Genomic DNA, 18,869 nt, shown 5'->3' on the forward strand with positions numbered 1-18,869 from the left:
GCTTTGTTTACGAACGAGTTATTTTCTTTCCTGCGTTTCTGTTTCCTTCTTTTTCCAATGCCAATGAGACAATAGCTCGTTTGGGTTTATTCTTCAGTTCAGTATGTTGCAAAATCAAACTGTCTTTGTGTATCATGGGAAGAATTAAATGTGTAGAGCAGTAGAATTGCTTGATATTTTATGGGTATATAAGAAAAGGCATTTGCTTGGATCTAAATAAAATGCTGCAAATGGCCTTTGTTGAAGCTAAGGTCAAAAGTTACAAGTTCTTGTTCTCATGATATTAGAAATATGTAAATAACTGGTGTTTGTTTGGTTTTGGGGTTTTTATCCTTCCTTCAAAGGGTGGACCTGAGATAAATTTTAATTCTCCTCCCCAGCCTTGCCCTGGGATCACCAAATAAAATATAGTACTCCTGTGTATAAGATGAGGTAGTTGTAAATCTCATGCTTTTAGAGCCAAATGATCTCACTGCAGTATAATAAAGACAGTCAATATATTGTAAAAATGCTTGCCCTATTCACACTTCATTTTCAGTTCACAGTTTTATGTCATGTTGTTTCCATTTCACATTGCATGGCTTCCTGTGAGCTTAAGTGACCAAGGCAGGCTGTTTTAATCTCTGATAAACGTTTGGAAAACTGCCTGTACAGTACTATGTGATGGGACTAGAGCTGGGAGACTTCTGGTCTACAGTGCTGTGCTCTTCCATCTTACAGATGAACTGAGTACACCATATACGAGTCCCAGCAGAGGAGAAATCATAGTTGGTCTGTGATAGCACACAGTTTGCTACACTGCTTGTGTTTCATGTCAAATGTGATCTGCATCAGTCATAAATAGGCTCTAACGCTTAGTGTCCTATATCAGGGAATAAATTGGGGTTAAGGGTTTAAGGTCTTTATTTAGTTTGTAAATCTTATGCTAAACAAGTTACAGGGAATACAGAGGATGCATTTTCTTGCTCATGGTGTCTGTACTGTAGATCAGGTATTTGGGGAGATGGCAAGATGCTGTCATTTGTATAAACTTGTGGTCCTTTGCTTCTGAGCCATCTGCGTTGGAATTTCTTTGCCTCCAGTGACAATGTGCTTCTGCTTTTGGCAGACCAGGCATACAGAAGATGTCCTCTTTTGCAGCCGAAAGACTGCATGCATAGCACATATACTTCAGTCCTGTCTACTCATACCTCTACCCCCCAAGTTTCTCATGACAGAGATATAGATAGAGTTCTGCTTATAACATATTGTATGCTGTAGCCATGTTTGTCACTGAGTCATTTGATTATTTCCATTGTTGGTGAGGATTCTGTGAGAATTCTCACCTCAGCCCTGCAGAGCTGGCACTATGAATGCATGTGTACTTTACCAGAGCACCTGGTGCTGGGGAAGCCCAGAAAGTAATGGTGAGAAGTGAAGGATTGAAGAGATTTTTCTGGAAAAATACATCAAAATAAAAACCAGACGTCATGGCTGGCTGTTTGTAAGCGTGGTGGTGGGAATGACCTGGTCTGATATAGAGTTCACAAAAGTAATGCTTGTGTAAGACCCAACACTTCATTGGGAATTTTGAGATTGCTCTTCAGACCTTCTTAGTGAGATATTCTGTGGTCCTGATCCCAGAGGATTCCTGGAGTATTTGTTGTTTGCCCCCCTGTCTCTGCTTTATATGTGTGTTTTTTCCAACTGATTCATCCTGAGTTTAAGTGTTGTGATCCTCCGGAAGCATTCAGTGACTTTTTAGCAGTTTCAGTGAATACATACATAAATTAGCATGTGACTCTCTGGTTGTAGTGGTGTGTTTGACGAGGTCTGGTATAGACTGGCAACTTAAAAGATTTTTTATCTTAGTATTGTTGAGTTAGAAATCATAGGAATTAATATAGGAGGAAGATGTTTCTTTGCTGCTTTGGAGAAAAGAATCTCCCCACTCCCTTTACATTTCCCCTTAGTGCACTGTTTAAGTTTGGTTATTGGAGAATTTATTTTCTGTTGAAGGCAATGGAAAATGATAACTCTACATGTGCTTCTATTGAATTGCTGGTGAGGGTTGGTACCAATTTACAGTGGTGTTGGGAACACGCTGGAAATGAACAGCAGCTCGAGTCCTGTAATATTCTTGAAGAATTTCTTTTTCAGTCTGTACTCTCTCCTGTTAAGTGCTGTTTAGATTTTCTAATTAACTACTAAGGACATATTCATGTAATGTTATTTCTCCTAAAAGACTTCGAAGTAATCCACCCATTGCACCTTTACTCTTACAGGAGGTAAATTTCAATTGTGTTACCTGGTAAGAAGAGACTTGAGAGAATGTTGATCAAGAATGGCACTTGATCATAGTATTTAGAGGCTGTTTACACTTCAAATCTTGATCGGGAAGAGAACTGAGGTGGTACCTTTTCATTGCAGAGACAGCAAAATATTATTGCCTTAATTGATCTCTTTAGAGAATTGACATCTTGTGACAGACCTGAGTTGCAATATGAAAATCTTTGTTATTTGGAAATTGAAAAGCATGAAGGTCTAGTATCTTATCTTGGTTAGACTTTTTTTTTAAAAAGAAACAAGTGAAGTCCATATTAACTAGGAAGTTGATGACATCAATAAGTTTAATTACTTGTCTCATATAAGACAAGCATTTATGTTGTTTCCTGGTTCTGTGATACATTCCTTGAGCTCTGTTTAGGTAAATCTCAGTTTGTGAGTGTCATTATTCTGGTACCTTGCAGTGTTCAGCTGTGCTCCTCGTTTTGTCAGAGAAAACCTAAATATTTCCAATTATGTCATGAGAAGCCTAATTCCTTCAAAATGTGAGCTTTGGTTTATTATTTAATGATGTGGACAGCAAGCCAAATGTGACATTTCTTTACAGAATTGGTAGGAATCTACAGTCAACAAATTATGATCAGCTGGTGTCTTTAGAGGTATTTTTCAAAGTAACTGTAGGGACACTTCCTTTCCCCTGGAAAAATATATCCAAACACAAATTACAGTTTAAATAGTGTTAACGGCTTTTATACCTCACCATTTTTTAGCTTTCCTTTTACTTCATGTTCACTTATTTCTTATGTAGTAGAATGGTAATGGAACTTTATGATATTGTGCTAGGGTTTGTTTCTTTTTTTCTCCATTATGGACATATTTTTTTGTTAACACTTTGGTTAATACACAATAAATTTTAACCAGTCATGCCTTTCTGGTTTACTCTGGTAATTCTAATGCAGAATTTTCTGCAATAGGACAAATAATTGCGATCAACTTAGATTGCATGAGTAGTAGGATATTTTCATTTGGTAAATACCCCAGGTGGATAGTAGAGAAAGAAATTTTAGAAGTATGGTGGTGTTGGCAGCTCTCAGGCAGAGGAAGAATAAGTGCTTCCATTATATTTGTAGCAAGTCGAGTAAGAATGTGTTAAGGGCAAGGAAGGATTAAGATGTATCATCAAGCTGTTATATTCCACTTCCTAAATGTTGTCCCATTTCCCTCCCCCAGCAAAAAATCCAATCCAAACCAAACTGAACAACCCCCTCCCCCAAAAACCCGAGACAAAAATCCCGACGGAAACATGAAATACATGCATCCACAAACTCATGAACTACAAATCTCTTAGAAGGATTTGGATAGAATATAGGATATGATTCTATGCCTGTGTAACAGGGAGAGCTGCCTGCATAACTGGAAAATGAGTTCAAATTCTGATCTTTTGATACTTCTCTTCATGGTTGGCCATGCAGATCACTCAAATAGGGAGGTAACTGCATGACTGAAGAGTCATTGTAATTTCATATTGGCAAGTGACATTACCTTAAGTCATTCGCTGTCTTTAACTTTTTTTTCTGTGTACAGGAATGGAAATGGTCTGGATCTTAAATTTGCATCCATGTCTTTTTACAGATGTTTGAACATTCACCTATGTTTTTCTGTCTAGACATCATGTCTGAAGTCTTGACAGGACACATTTTGTGCGGAGGACGTGCTTGGACAGAAAGAAAACATGGAAAACTAAATGTGTTATCTGCATTCTTACACTTCTGAGTTCTTAGGATTGCTAGGCAATACATCAGGTTACACTGTTAATTGGAGGATAAAAATGGGTATTATTTAGTGATCAGAATCTGATATAAGTTAATCGTGCTCAGGAGTGTATATTATGAGATATCTTTGTTGGCCTGTGATCTCTCTCTCGGATCTAACATCTCAGAAGAAATGAATGAATGAACTGAGGAAGGAAGGGATTATCTAGGGAGACACTTTCGAGAAACAGACTAACATGTTTCAAGTGCTGAGTGCTGCTTTCTGAAAGAAGAGAAAGAAGTACATGGTCATAATTTTTGCAGATGATTTTAAAAGTGACTCCATTTAGACACTTTTTTTTTTTTTGGTAGGACTGTTACTGCAGTACCTTAGTTTTCCTTTGGTTAAAGAAAAAAAAATCAATTATCTTAATTTATTGAGTTCCAACGATGAGCCCACGCTGGCAGGTCTGAACCCCCATGTGTGTGTGGGGTCCTGTTCTACTTGGGAGTCACTAAATGAAAAGATGACTTTTTACTTTGTACACACTTTGATTTCACATTGCAGAATGAAGCAGTTACTCGGATATTCAGTATCACTTTAGTCTGCTAAACTTTTTTTAAAATTTTTAAAAATTTTGTTTCCAACACTTGTATTAGCTGGTCAGAACAGGACAAGTTTGATTCAAAATGAGATCCCTGGCAACTGCCAAGAAGGCAGAACCCAAAGCTGTGAGGACTTTGTAGGCAGTCTGCAGAACAAGCTCTCCCAGGAACACAGTAAATATTCTTTGACAATATTCAGAAGGTCTGTCTTCTGTCAGGACCGTGGTAATAGTTAAATGGATTTATTTGTTTCCAGGTAGCTACTAGAATAAGGCATCATCTTATTTACCATCAGACGCTGGTAAACTATGCAGGAAAACAGGCATTTATGCAAGTTGTTCTCTTAATACTTCTTTTCTAACATGCCTTGTTACTTTGTTTAAGTCAGGAATTACTTGGATTTGGAGAGAGCTATCTGAATATATACTAGTCTTGCAAACTCAGAGTACAAAAAACTGGTTACGTAGGGTTGTTCAAGGAGCTGAGCTCATCTTCTGTGAGATGAGAATCAGAGTTCTGCAGAACTCTTCTGAGATGTGAAGGTTGGCAAATTGTGGTGAGATGACCAGCATCACAGTAGCTACAAAACATTTTATAGCTGTGCATGTACTTTGGAAACAGACTCTGGGAGCTGAAGATTTCTGGTGTACAGTGTGATAGAATAAGTAAGTCTTTATTATTAGGATTTATGTATATTATCGACTTTGACTTGTCCAGTTACAGTGTTGAACAGAGTCTTTAGGCTTTTTGTAAACATTTAAAGATGTACTGATCTGTTCCTTTGGTGGTCAGGGTGCTAATTGCCTTATCTATATCTGACCTGGCAGAATTCTCTAGCAAAAAGAGATGTTGACCTACAGATTTTCTCAGAACAGTAACATTTAATTTAACAAGAAGGAAGCAGTTTCTTGAAAAATGTACAGTTCAAGACTTGGAATCCTGCATCACTGACCAGAAAGGAGTTCTTGCAGAACAGAAATAGCTGTCTGGAAACCCAGAAATGAAAGATCCTTTGCAAATTGTTTTCTCTGATTCCTGGATATACCTGGACACCAACTGTGCAGCACGCAGCCCAGGAACAGTGTGCTTAGCCCAGGGCAGCAGGGCTGATGGAAGTCAAGCAGCCTGACTGGCCAGGTACCTGGAAGTCTGCTTCCTCTTTGCCTGGTGCCCTAATTTCCCTTTCACTCAAGGAAGAGGCTCAGTGCTGTGCCTGTTGTGAAGCTTTGTCCAAGGCATTTGAGGGAGGACACTGTTGAAGAGATGCATGTCGGCTAAAGCTGCTGTCTGGGAAACACAGCTACATCTCTGTTATCTCTGGGACAATTTCTCCATGTTGCAGATGGGCAAAAGCAAAGATGCAGGAGTTAGCTGGGTGCAAGACCAGCTTTTGTCTTTCTGAACATGTTACCTGAAGCGCAGCACCATGCAAATAGCTGTGCGGTTGTCGAAGGCAGCTCACCAAGGACAGCTACACCTTTGGGTAGTACCTTAATCTCAGCTTTGACTCCAGGTAGGATCACCAAATGTTACCATGCTATGATTCTCCGTGATCCTTGTTAAGGAAGGGTTGTTAGCACAGGTTAAAATGTTGCCCCTGCACTGGAGGGTGCTGGAGAAAAACTTGTGACAGGACTCAGGTACTGTAGTAGGTGGCTGGTAGAGCTCTTGAGGAAGCTGCTTGAAGTTTTTAGAGCTGGGTGCGAGTCAGATACAGAAGACTGCAAGTCAGTAGTCAGGAGGTCTGTATGCTTGGGAGGGCCTGTTCTCTGCCCACCATGGTCTATAGTATGTCTGCTTTCTGTTCTTTTCCTCTTGTTTTTCATTCACTGCAGACTTAATGACTGGTTTTCTGGCCTCCAAGCAGATGCCTGGAAAGGAAATTACATCCACTTGTGAAAGGTTGCCTTCCTTGTTGTAGAGTAATAGAATCAGCAGGAAGCTGAAGGCTTCAGAGGGAAAAGAATCCATGCAATAGTGAGATTTGGGAAAGCTGACTTTGCGCATTAATTGTTGGATTGGGACACTGGGATTAAGACTCAGTATATACATGGCAGCAGGGAAAAGAACCTCTCAAGATGCCTCAGGATGGAAGAAGCCTTGGCAGGCCTGTAGTCCAACCTCCTGCTTGCAGCCAGACCAGCTTTGAGATGGCACCAAGTTGCTCTGGCCTTGATCCTGTTGTGTGTTGAAAACTTCCAAGGCTGGAGATGGCACAGCCTCTCTGGGCCCCATTCTAGTGCCTCTCCATCCTCGGTGGGGGAAAAAAACTTCTCTTTATATGCGGTCTGAACCTCTCATGTATCAATTTATGTGTGTTGTCCCTTGTCCTCCTACCATGCACTGCTGTGTAAAGCCTGGCTTTGTCTTTGGTTTGCCAATAGCCTGTGGCACCTTTTAATATAGGTCAGCCTTCAGTCCATGTTAGGAAATTGTAACTTTGTGATTAATTAAAGTAAATAAAAATGAATATGAGCTTGGAATTAATGGCAGGGATAACATAGTGATATATTGATTACATTATGCAATATAACATCAGTGAGTGTAGCTATACTGAGCAAGCTAGCATGTAAACACTAATTGAGAGGGAAAAATCTTTACTTTTGAATGTATTGTTTGGAACAACTTACACACTTCTCTTTGTAAAAGAAACAAATAACCACCCCCACCATCGAGGCAATTGAACATAGTACTAAAAATCATGTTTCAAGCCTCCTAATGTCATCAAGGTAGCTGATCTGTTCTTAGGAATGCCAGAGCATCTGTCCTCCAGGCAGGTATCTGACCTTTGGATTTCAGAATTTTAGATACCAGTGATTTAGATAATCAGGGTTTGTCTCTGTATCCAGAGGGTTTTATTCATTCCTGTGGAAAGCTAAAGGACTAGCTGGGCATTAGCTTCCTGAAATGTACAGAGAAACCCTCTCTATTATTCCAGTTTCTGTTTCTGATTTGATGAAGCAAAATGTTATATGTGTTCAGTAAGGTTTATTTATTCCTCATAAATAAAATAATAGCTTGTATAAAAAATACACTCACTATTTGAATGTGTATTTGACTGATTAAGGGCCCTGTCCTTTGATATTTGATCAACTTATAAAGTATTTATATAGTCATTAATCTTTATTTTATAAGAGATGACCACTGTAGAAATTCTGACTCACCTTATCCTCCTGGAGATGCACAGGACTAAGATGAGAGGTGCTGGACATGAGCAGCACGAGGTCATTTGCAACTAGAGTAAAAGTTTATACCATGAAGGTAAGCAGTGATAATAGGATTTCCACCCTTGGAGGTGCTCAGGGCTCACCTAAGACCTCTGAGCAACCTGATCAAAGCTGACCCTGTTCTCAGCAAAAGTTGGGCCACATGACCTTCGTAGATGCCTTCCATCCTGTATCATTCTGTACTTACATGTGGACAGCATCCAGTATTTTGTTGACAGAAATCATAGTGCTATAACATTAAGACCCCCTTACTTAATTTGAAAACCTCTATGTGAAAAGATAATGCTTCTTACCAAGCAATATATTTGATGAAATTTTGTGTCACAGGTGACCTGCAAGTCAGTTCAGCGTATCTACCTAGGGAGCATCTAGAGTTTAACGCTGACACATTGTGATTTATTCTACAAGAAGCGCTTTTCTTTGCTCTTAAGTGCAGAAGGCTGTTTATGGGTGACTGTGGATTAATGCATCCTTGGCAAAGACTTCTGTAAATGGAGGATTGAGTACGGTAGATGAGAGTATTCTGAAGACAACTTGAAATAAATTTTACTAATCTATTTAAATGCACATGGGTTTGATGGTTCATTTGGAGGGGGAATTAGCATTTATTTCCATTTGGAGCATCAGCTTATAGTAGTAGATATTATCAAAGCTTGCAAATTTAATTAGGGAGTAATTAAAAGGTGAAGGAACATGAAGCGTGTATGACAATTTTCTTGTTCCTTTTTCAGACTGACTTTGGCTTTGACTTAATATAAATCCACAGTTTATGGAGCATTTCTTCTTCTTTCCGGTGGCATAGAAATCAGGGTTTGCTTTAAGTCTTCCTGACTCTTCCAAATGACTGCAGCTACTGAGGCAAGATTTGGACTGTCCAACAGAGCTTGCCTGCAATAAATGAGACTGGATTTATTTCCTTGACTTTAATTTTCTTGCTTTAAAAAGGCTTGAATTGTTGGTGTTAAACTTCCCTTGGTTTTAAATTCTACCTAGTGCCAAATTGTTCAAGGTTTTTTTGTGTGTGTGTTCTGCTCTCTGTGTATAGGATGCTTCTGGAGGAGACGTGAATGCAGCTGCAGCTCGAGCAGTTTCTTTAGGGTGATGTCTCCTTTTATTGTATTTAGTTGCACTTTGCTTATGTATCTTATCAGGCTTTGCTGTGTTGGAAAGAATCTGGCTAAAATGCCAGAGTAGAATTTTTTAGGAGGAACTGTTGTTTGAAAGACACAGGAGTGTGTGGTGCCAAAGATACCTGTCAAGGGGCCTGTAGTTTGATTGCATTGAGCTCTTGGATGACTTCATTGGAGAGCAGCAACACTTAAGAGTTGTATATTAGAGTGGTTATAATGGTCTGTCAGTTAGACCTCTTTTCTGAGGGTCCTCCCCTTTGCTATTGAGCGTGAGGTGGTGTCTGTGTTTTCGGGGTTGGCATGGAATTCGTCTCGTTGTTGAACAGAGTGGGAAAACCTAAAATTTTTTTTCTAATATATTTTTCCTTCCTCTCCAAACATAAGTGATTGCTTGAATTATATATTCCCCCTCCACTTCCAGAAATTTGTGTTTAAGGTGTTGGTGGTGTTTCCTCCCTGCTTACCACTGGCTGTTTCCAAGCTGGGTTACACTGGGTCTTGGGGATAGCAAAAACGCCGAGTTATGGATGACCCTATTCTAAGTTGAAGTTGGATGGAGTAATAGTTGGTGAAAATTTTTAAGCAGTCTGTGTTGACTAAGTGCCTGTAGACTTGTGTCGTTTTTGCTGTTTTATATCTATGAGCAGGTGAAGTGTTGCCTTAATGCATTTCCTTCGTCTTTCTTGAGCATGAGGAGGTTAATGGAGTCTTCAGTAGGAAGTATGCATTCATTTGGAAGTATGACAAGAATGCCAAGAGTTTGATTTAAAAAGAAAAAGCAAAGGAATCCAGTAATACCTGGGAGGAGAAGAAAGTACCTGGGTTGCTAGAGCTGTGAATTTTATTGAAAACAGATGTGGTATCTTTACTTGTTTCTGCATGCAGTTTTACAGTGCTAGGGTTTGTTTTAACAGAAACAGGGAATAAGCAACAATAACAAAAGAGGGAACCAGGCACTGGAGTTCTCTACCTTGAGGTTTTTATTTGTTTGTTTTTACAAAGGAAGGTGACCCTTATGTTGTCTTTTAGCGTCTCCTCTTTGTCAGAGGGAAACATCTGGGTCTTTCATCCCGATCCTACTGTTAAAACAGCTGGAGGTACTTAGACAACATATTGCCCACATTTGTTTCTGTTCTCTCAAATTTTATGTACAGCAGAAATAAATTGTTGCCAAAGTTATTTCTTACCATTGGAGGCAGTATGAATTCTGATATTCACTCCTGCGGGTATCTACTCCTGACCTCTCACCTTATCTGGCTAAAGATGGTCTTTGTCATCATGTCCCTTTGTAGTGCTTCTGAGAGTGCTGCAGTGAGCTAGAGAATGCATGCTAAGCGTACACCTTTGCTAGAAAAGGCAGAAAATGTACTTGTATCACATCATGTTTATGATCCCTTTGATTTCCTTCAGTTAGAGGCAGGATTTTATCCCTGTTGGATGTGGAGTAAGTGCTAGCACTCAATTACTGTAATTCCCAGCAACAGCTGTTTTGGGCTTCAACATCAGTGCTTTGTTCAGCTCTCACTGATGTGTGTTTAGTGTGTAGGTAATGTCTTCCTTGATTTCTCTTTGATAAAACATGGGAGTTTTGTAACATGGAAGCAGGTAGGAAAATGGCTTGTTAGGTCTGAATAGGTTTTTGTTGAATACCTGTGCTGTGTGGCTCAGAAGAAACTTAATGCTATTTGAGGGCTTCAATTTTTTAATATTCTGATGCCACCAGTGCAGTATGCATAAACTTGATAAACATAGTTTATCTGCACAGGAATACTTGAAAATACTGTAAATAAGGGGAAGGCAGCTAAGATGGAAGTCTGCAAAACATTTGTATTTCTTTTTCAGAAACGAGGTGTACATAAAAGCCGATTTTTATGGTGTTAACATTATCAGTTTTCTTCTTTGCTGAAACCAAGGGGTTTGCGAGTGCTGAGATTTGTTATTCATCTCTTTTTGTATGATGTCTGGTGTGGGTAGCAATCAACTTCTGTTTGACTTGTTTAGCTCTAGAAACAGTGAGTGCTGAGATATTCGGTCAAAAGTAGAGACCTACCTAAGCTCCTAGTTGAATACCTGGTGGGATGCAGGTCTGCAAATGTTTGTTACAGCAAGCAAATTATTTAAATGACAAGGACGAAGAAGTAATGGCAGCTAAGAGAAAATATTCAAGTCATGCATACATATTATTAGAATTGATTTAAACTTATCAACATCTGTTCTGGAGAAGGATGTTTGGATAAGCAGTAGTCAAAGTTCCGCTGACTATATCCTTTGTCTTAACAAAAAGATGTCTATAGTAAAAGAGTGCATTTATCATAAAATACATATTGACTAAATGCATTTTGCAGTTAAAAGAGCCAAAAAGCTTTTATTCATATGATGGAAAAATATTTTTTATAATCTTACGTAATTATACAAACTACATAAATAAACACTCCAAGGAGTGCCTGTAGTTTGGGACTTGTCTGAAAAAGCAAATGTCTGTTAAAGTTAATGGTTAGTGCTGTGAAGTATCACTTATGTTTTTATTGTTCACACTCAAGCTGGCCACTCTAATACTATGTTTTGGGAAAACAGTTGCAAATGACATGTTCTGACTCTTTGAACCAAAGGAAAGCCCTTCAGTGCAGCAGGGAGCTTTATGTAAGCCATGGGTGAGGGAGTGTTTTTGGTGACTGGAACTTGTTTTCTGAATGACACTTGATTTCTGGAAAATAAAGGCTGTGGCTGCTGCCAGGGTTCAGTGGTGGGTCACGGAGATGAAGTGGCGCAGAGCTGGGAGCCGGCAGCGCGGCTTCTCCGTCGTGCTGCCGTCTGCTGAATCACACGCCGCCCGTGTGTACAGCCGTGCAGTGTTCCGGGGACGAGAAGTCATGGAGGCTTTTGTTTGGCACTGCAAGGGGAACCACGATAGCTCTCTGTTGTATTTGTTACTGGTCGTTTATTTTTTCATGAGGTAATTGCCGCTTGAGACGCTTTTGAAATGGGCAGGAGAAGACACCGGATGTGAAATGGGCAATTGGGTTCTTCGCTCTGCTGCTCTTCCATTAGGGGTTTCAGCAGCCTCTGGATAGTGTGCTAATGGGAAAGCCATTAGCCAGAGAGCAAGGTGCTGTGTGTCTGGCAAGGTGCAGTCTGATGCAGGGGGAACTTATGTTCCTTTCTACACCCTTTCAGTGGACAGAAATGGGTAAGGAAGCCTGTAGGCAGCACAACCATGGAGTATTATACATACCTGCATGTCACATTGTCTGTTTGGAGAGTCAGGAACTTAGTTCGGATGGAGAGAGAGCGAACACCTTGAGAAATCTTCTAGAAGAGGTAAATTTGAGTTGACTGTCTGGAAAACATAGATCCTTTCCTCCAGCTAAGGAGAGGAAGTGTTTGTTTTCAGTTTTTAATGCCAGTCAGTGTATTTGCCAGAGGTGTTTGTCCTGTACGGCAGAGACTCCTCTAAGTGGGAGGTGACCAAGCTATTCTGCCCCCTTGGCACTGACTAGAAAGGGTTCTCCTTTCTCAGAACTTGCAGTTGGGTTTTTGTCCGAGAGTAGCATAGTTGGAGGATGCATGCCAGCTGCCATTTCTGCTTGGGATACTTCTGAGCCTTCACTAGGCTGGGGGATGTGAGGAGACTGGTGTCACTTGAATTGTCTTGGGTGCTTACAGAGTTTTAGTGCGTGTGACCAGTGGGTTCAAAGCTAAGCTACTTTGTTGCATAGTTAAGTTACGTTTCTTTGGAGGATGTCTGTCTTTTGGGATATTCAAGGTTGAAATCGTCCTTTTTCTCTTTGCTGTAGTATAGGTGGGGTGTGCTACTGGCTTTGCAGTCACTTTTGCTAACTCAGCTGGTGACCATGGGGAGAATTAAAGCTTGGCAATACTAAAGATTGGTTGATATAAGTAAACTAGGGCTGCTTTTTTTTTTTTTTTTTGGCGCAAAGGAAGGCATTTAGTTCTTGTTAACTATGTTTAAACAGTACCTCCTGCTCCACTCTGTTTATTGGTTTTGAGACTGCAAGTCAAAACAACTCGTTTTTTGCAGATGCTTTTGATAAAATATTTCTTAAGCTATTGTGACCCTGACAAAATATGGAAATAGGATAAATGTAAGGGAATCAAGACTTAGAGACAAGGCATTCCAAGTGTGCTGTGGGAGTACAGATAAACCAGATAAACTGTAAACTTTTGGTTCAGGACCAAGTAAATAACACATGTGAAAGAGGGTTGCAAGCTGTCTTCAGGTCTTTACTTCCTGATGTTGTTCTTTACAGTTTTAGCTGGAGAAGGTGCTGATGCTACCCTATAATTTCTGCTCAAGTAAGCTTGTGGGGTTTGAGTTCTTGCAGTGTAACTGGTCGTTTGAGCCTTGCAAATATAGTAAGTGTTAATTAAGTTTGACACAGTCACAGTCTGATTTATTTGGAGCCCATACCTGAGACCTCCATTGCCTGTACTTAAAAATAAAAATCTATTATTTTGAACCTCAGAGGTTGTTGGTTATATAATAAAGTTCTTAATAGAGTAAAATGTAGTTGAAGGTAGCTGAAACTGCAGTTCCCTATTTGTATTAAGGTTTACTGCCAAGCTCCTCCCAGTAACTGTTTCTAGGACTATTTGTTGATCCTCTTAGTTTAAATATTTACTTGCTTCTGTAGAGATAAGATAGAAGTGCTCACCCTACTTCTTGTATTTCTGAGTTCCACAGTCCAATTTCTACTGTTTCTCATGCTGTGCACACGTGTGGTAGTTTGGTACTGGCTGGTCACTCCTTATTTTTCCCTGTGAACAGATGAAAGTGAAGGGGGGGACAAGATAGGTAGGAGCAGAGGATAAAGGCTTTCCAAGGACACATTGTGTTGAATAAAGTGAGGATACTGTAGGGTGGTTCTCTGAGCTTGATAGTTCTGTGTGGCAGCGTGAGCCTGTGGTGTGTTGTCCAGGCCTGGTATTAAACTGGACTTTCACACTGGCAGAAAAGAATCTAAGATACTGCATAAATCATGGGCATTGGTGCAGTGACACTGTGTGGCTGGATTCTAGGATATCTGCTGGTCTTGAATTTATCTAGTTTATTTTATCTGTGCTGACCACTGCAGGTGGGTTTCTGGAGCTAATCTGTGGAGAAAATAATTGTAAGCAGATGCTGTGTGAGGAGGAAAGGTAGGTGAGTTGAAGTAGCAAAGATACTTGAGAATGCTAGTGAGGGGAACACATCAAGTGCCTGAGTGGATGGATCCCTCTGGAAATTGAACTCATTAGCCCATCATCCTGTGTACTGGTGGGCATTGGTGTGTTTTTCTTGCTTGTTGCTCAGATGTTTTCACCAATTTCCTAGACTAAAACAGGAGTATTCTTTCTAAAAGCAAGCTTCAATCAAAAAGCAAGGGCTCTTAGCTTTACAACAAAATAAACAATTTACAAACTCTAGAGAGTCTCAAATGGCATATTTTGTTAATTGACTTCCCATCCCTGTACTAGGGGTGGGAAAGGGTTTTATGGTCATGGAGGATGGAGTTAGGAGAGAACTTCTGCTTTAGTTGTTAATGCTGAACTCTTGCACTTGCCAGCAAGTTACTTCAGTTTTTATTGTGTACAACAGCATTGTAATAAAATGTTTTATTGTTTTAAGCTCTGCAACACGTCTCTGAGCAAGATTTTCACATTAGTGCCATCTCTCTCACAAATCCTTTCAAAGGTGCCTGATGCTGTGCTGCCTTTTTTTTACCCATGTCAATTCACCCCCACTCCACAATATCTTCCCTGCTCCCTTTAATGTACAAAACAATGAAACAACAAATGATGTGAATTGTAGTATAAATTTTTCCCAGTTACTTTAAGTCTGTACTGTGTCCTGTACTGTGTAGTGCACTGCACTGCCAGAACACCTGTACTACCACCGGTGCCACATAGGGCTGACTGGGAATCAGAGGTAAAATAATCATAGGTCTGCCATCTCATGGCTAATTAACCAAAGTGCAGCATTTCTCTTAATTGTTTACTGGGTCCTACAGTGAATAGTGCTGGTTTTGCTGCCTCTGCCACCTGCCTTGGGTTAGCTGGAGTATGTCACCATGATGGATTCATGGAGTCATGCTGAAGTGAGCTCAGACCTGGTGCCCCTTGTTGGCTTGTCTGTGTCCACTTAAAAATTCTAAGATGAATATTTTATAACTCTGAAAAAAGAGTCAGACAAATTAGGGGAGAGGCCAGGGAAAGCCGGGTGCATTCGGGAGCTTCACAATTGCTCAGCTGGGTTGGGGTCAGTGCAGCTTAGTTCTTATTCTCCTTCTGTAATGATGAGAAATCACTTAGTACCTTGGAGGGATGCTCTTGCTGATCACGGGCTGTCAGTGCATTAATTACCGGTCTTGCACTTTGTATTAACTCTCTTAGCAGTTCATGTGCTCTCAGCGAGCACCATTTAATCAGGGAGATAATACTTATTTAAGCTTACTGCTGTGTGTCAGTTTCTAGTTTGCTACAGTTCCTTTCCCAGGAGCTATTTAAAAGATTTCTTAGGTTTGTGAAAGTCCAGTTGTCATAGGAATGACTGCTCATCCATTTCAGAATAGCAGAGCTCTGTGATTTTATTGTCACATTTATATTCTAACCTTTTTCTCTTTTACCTAGTGAGAGAGCAGCTTTGGTGTTGAAGAGAAACCTCGGAAAGGAATGGGCCCTGTTCTCTTGAAGCTGTTTGCTCTGATCCCAGGAATGCTATAGAGGTTAGTGACATGAATGTTGAAGGGCTTTTGTGGAAATTGCCTTTTGATTTGTAATTGGCACACTCTTCAATAAATTCTCTGTGCAGCAGTTCATTTGCCTGTCACAGAAAGAGAGTTAATTCAGGCACTGTCAGAACACAGTCAGCTTAAAATTGCTCTACCCAAACAAAATTTAGGATTCTGTTTATCTGTGCAAATACTGTAGAAATGCATAGCTGGGTGGCCACAGAAAGTTTTGTGGGTACAGTGCCTGCTCAGAGACAAGCTGCAATAAACTTGGAGGTTTTAATTGATAGGTTAAAATACCCAGGGTCAGAATGAGGATAATTCATGAGATGGTAATACATGATTTGTTTTTGAGCTTCTCAAGTCTCTCATTTTTACTTTTGAGAGAAAAATGCTGCTGCTCTTCACTAGAATTGACAGGCTAGGAAAGGTCCATTCTGTATCCACACAAAGGTAAAGTTATTTCTACTTCTGTCTCAAGTAACTTGATTTCAGTATTCTATCCTAGTTCCTCTGGATTATGTACAAGATGTATAGACTGATTGCTGTGAGTGTTTTTCCCAGTAGCTGTATAGTCCTCCTACAAATACTGTGGCCTAAAATACAGGAGGCTTCCTCTTGCGAGTAGAATATTCAATCTAGTTAGCTTTCACGTTTTCTGGGAAGCTAAAGAGGATTAAGTGGATTTATCACCCAGTGGGTTTCTTCTTAACTAGTGAAGTCAAAAAAAGCTTGTATAGCTATCAAATCCTGTAATGCTTGGTTTTGCTGATGAAAAATAAATGTAGCAAGTAAAATTGGATGAAGTATTGGGAGAGGGAGTGGAAGGGGTAGCCCTGTTGAAGTGCTTCTTAGCAAAGGGGTGAATTTCCATGGGAACAGTTGAGTTAAAAATCTGTTAAATCTGTCTGGTTACTGTTGAGGATTCTAATCTTTGTTAGCTTACTTTAAAAGCATAGATGTGTGTGGTGTGGCTGCCAAAGAGTAGTGTCAAAGCTTTGCTAGAACACCCTTTAACATATAGACCCTTTTTGAGCAAAAAGAAAACCAACACAGTAGAAGAAGGACTGCAGCACTTCACAGACGCAGAAAGTGAAGAGGTGACCCCGGTGGGAAAAGGCATTAGTACAAGGAAATGCTAGCTGACATTGCTCTTTGAGGCGTGTAGAGCTCAACAACTGCTCTTGTAAGGGGTGCCATTTCTTATCGAGAGCTTTAGTTATTCATATGTTCTCACCATCTTTATCTTACTTCATATAAAACTGAGAGCTGTAAAGTGTTCAAGGCGAGTTATCACTTCTAGTTTAACAAAAGCAGACAGAAAGACAAAAATCCCCAAACGCATCCTTCCATCTGAAATCCTGCATTCCAACATCAATGCTTTCATTCTAGCTCTGTGCTGCTGCTTTTGTTTCCAATGTTTTATTCATTAACAAGAAAAAAAAAAAAATCTGTCCACAAGGGGGTCTAGTAGAAATATGCCTTTTTTTACTTTCATAGAAAATACCTTGCTCCTTTCAACCTATTGTGTTTAGATTCTTTTTGTATGTATATATATATTCCACTTTGTGGAGAAAAAAAAGAAGATGAAAGGCTCATTTCCTTTCTTGTTAGCCTCCCTCCTGACTTAGTAGAAATTTCAAGCAGACTGTTGAATGCAGGCTATTTTGTGAATCTGCGAAGACTGTCTTATTAGTATCATGATCTGCTGTTCGGATACTTATGTAGGAACTACTTCCTTGGAACTTAATGCATCCTGTTCTTCCAGTTCCGAGGACATGCAAGAACTGGCAGAGCTTAACAGCTTGGGTATAGCACTGCTGTGGTTCTGTCCCTTTCAGAGCTGAGCCTGCTGTATTTGATTTGGTTGAGCTCTCCATGGGGCTGTGCTGAGTTTCGTTCCGGCTGTGGCATGACTTACCTGCAGCTACGTGGATAATAGTAAAACATTTGATGCAGTTTATGAGCACATAGAAGATAATGAGATAGGGGAAGACAGCCAACCAACATGAATTTGCCAGGGAGAAAATTGTGTCTAACTGATTAGTTTGCTTCCTTGACAGATGAACTAGATTAGTGCATAAGGGAGGGAAGGGATAGAAGTGATACAAACAGAAGTGTATGAGGTTTTGAAGGATGTTCTTTTGAATGTAGTATGTGTAGTGTTTTTTTAAAAAATGGGGTCTTCCCTAAATTACTATGTTGCAAGAGGAAAATTTATTAAAAATGGCTGATTAGCAGGGATTCAGGATCATTTGGAAAGGCGTTTGAAGTAGGCTTCTTTAGTTGCTTGCCACGCCTGGATTTGTCAATAATGGCATCCATGATTTAGATCATGGAGTAGAGTCTACTTACAAAATGAGCAGATGATGTCAGCTTGGGAGTAGAAGGGCACTACAAAGAGTTTATATGAAAGTGTTTGTAATTGGGGTAAACGAAGTGTTCGTGTGTGTTCATTTGACTTGCCCCACCCAATGTTTGTTTTTTATACTACAGTAGCTCAGTCAGTGTATATAACCTATGTTAGGTTGAGTTTACTGAGTGGCATGGCCTCTTCCAACACCGTCGTGATACTTCTGTATCCTTTAGTAAAATCACAGCACTGAAATCCAGAACTTGAGTGGAAGTGGTTGTTACTGCAACAAAATAGTGTATCTGCATTTGGGATCTTGGGGCATCACTGAATTATACATGTGGAAAGTAAACAACACTTTTGGAAAGTCCCAGGATTTTTCTCTTGTGCCAGAGGGGAGGGAAGGTGGGGCACTGTAGAGTACACAGCTGCTCTTGAAGGCTTCTAGCAGTGCCACCTCCTTGTCTTTTCACCCTTGGCATAGCAAACAGATCCAACTGGGAACCTGACGCAGGGGCTGCCTCCCTCTGCTTGGTCTCCATAATGCAGCTAAAGCAGCTGGTTCGACTAAAAGCAGGTGGTCCTGCAGCCCCTCTTCTCTTCCTGCATTTCTGTGAGCACAGTCCAGAACACACACTGCCATCCTAGTTGCCGTATGAGGTTCAGGAAGGATGGAGGGGCAGGGGATGGGGAGAAGCAATGCTTGAGGTGTTCAAGCTGTGAGTTATCGTTTTGCTTGTTGAAGATGTACATTATGGAAAAATAACTTCTATATCATTTATTGCTATGTTGCTGGAGGAGTTATCAGA

The 18,869-nt window shown here is 40.2% G+C and overlaps 1 protein-coding gene across 3 annotated transcripts in view; it reads left to right on the forward strand.

Moving 5' to 3' along the window:
* WDFY3 (WD repeat and FYVE domain containing 3) overlaps positions 1–18,869 on the forward strand; it is a 167,039-nt gene that overhangs the window by 18,452 nt on the left and 129,718 nt on the right. For 2 of the 3 annotated variants that reach the window (XM_050327291.1, XM_050327290.1), the window contains exon 2: positions 15,607–15,701. The exons of the other annotated variant lie outside the window; for it this stretch is intronic. The gene's annotated coding sequence lies outside the window, so the exon portion shown is untranslated. The remainder of the gene's footprint in view (positions 1–15,606; positions 15,702–18,869) is intronic. 3 annotated transcript variants of the gene reach the window in all.

The sequence above is a fragment of the Myiozetetes cayanensis genome, unplaced genomic scaffold, assembly GCF_022539395.1.
Source record: "Myiozetetes cayanensis isolate MyiCay16 unplaced genomic scaffold, myiCay2020 scf33, whole genome shotgun sequence".
In the NCBI taxonomy this organism is placed as follows: domain Eukaryota; kingdom Metazoa; phylum Chordata; class Aves; order Passeriformes; family Tyrannidae; genus Myiozetetes; species Myiozetetes cayanensis.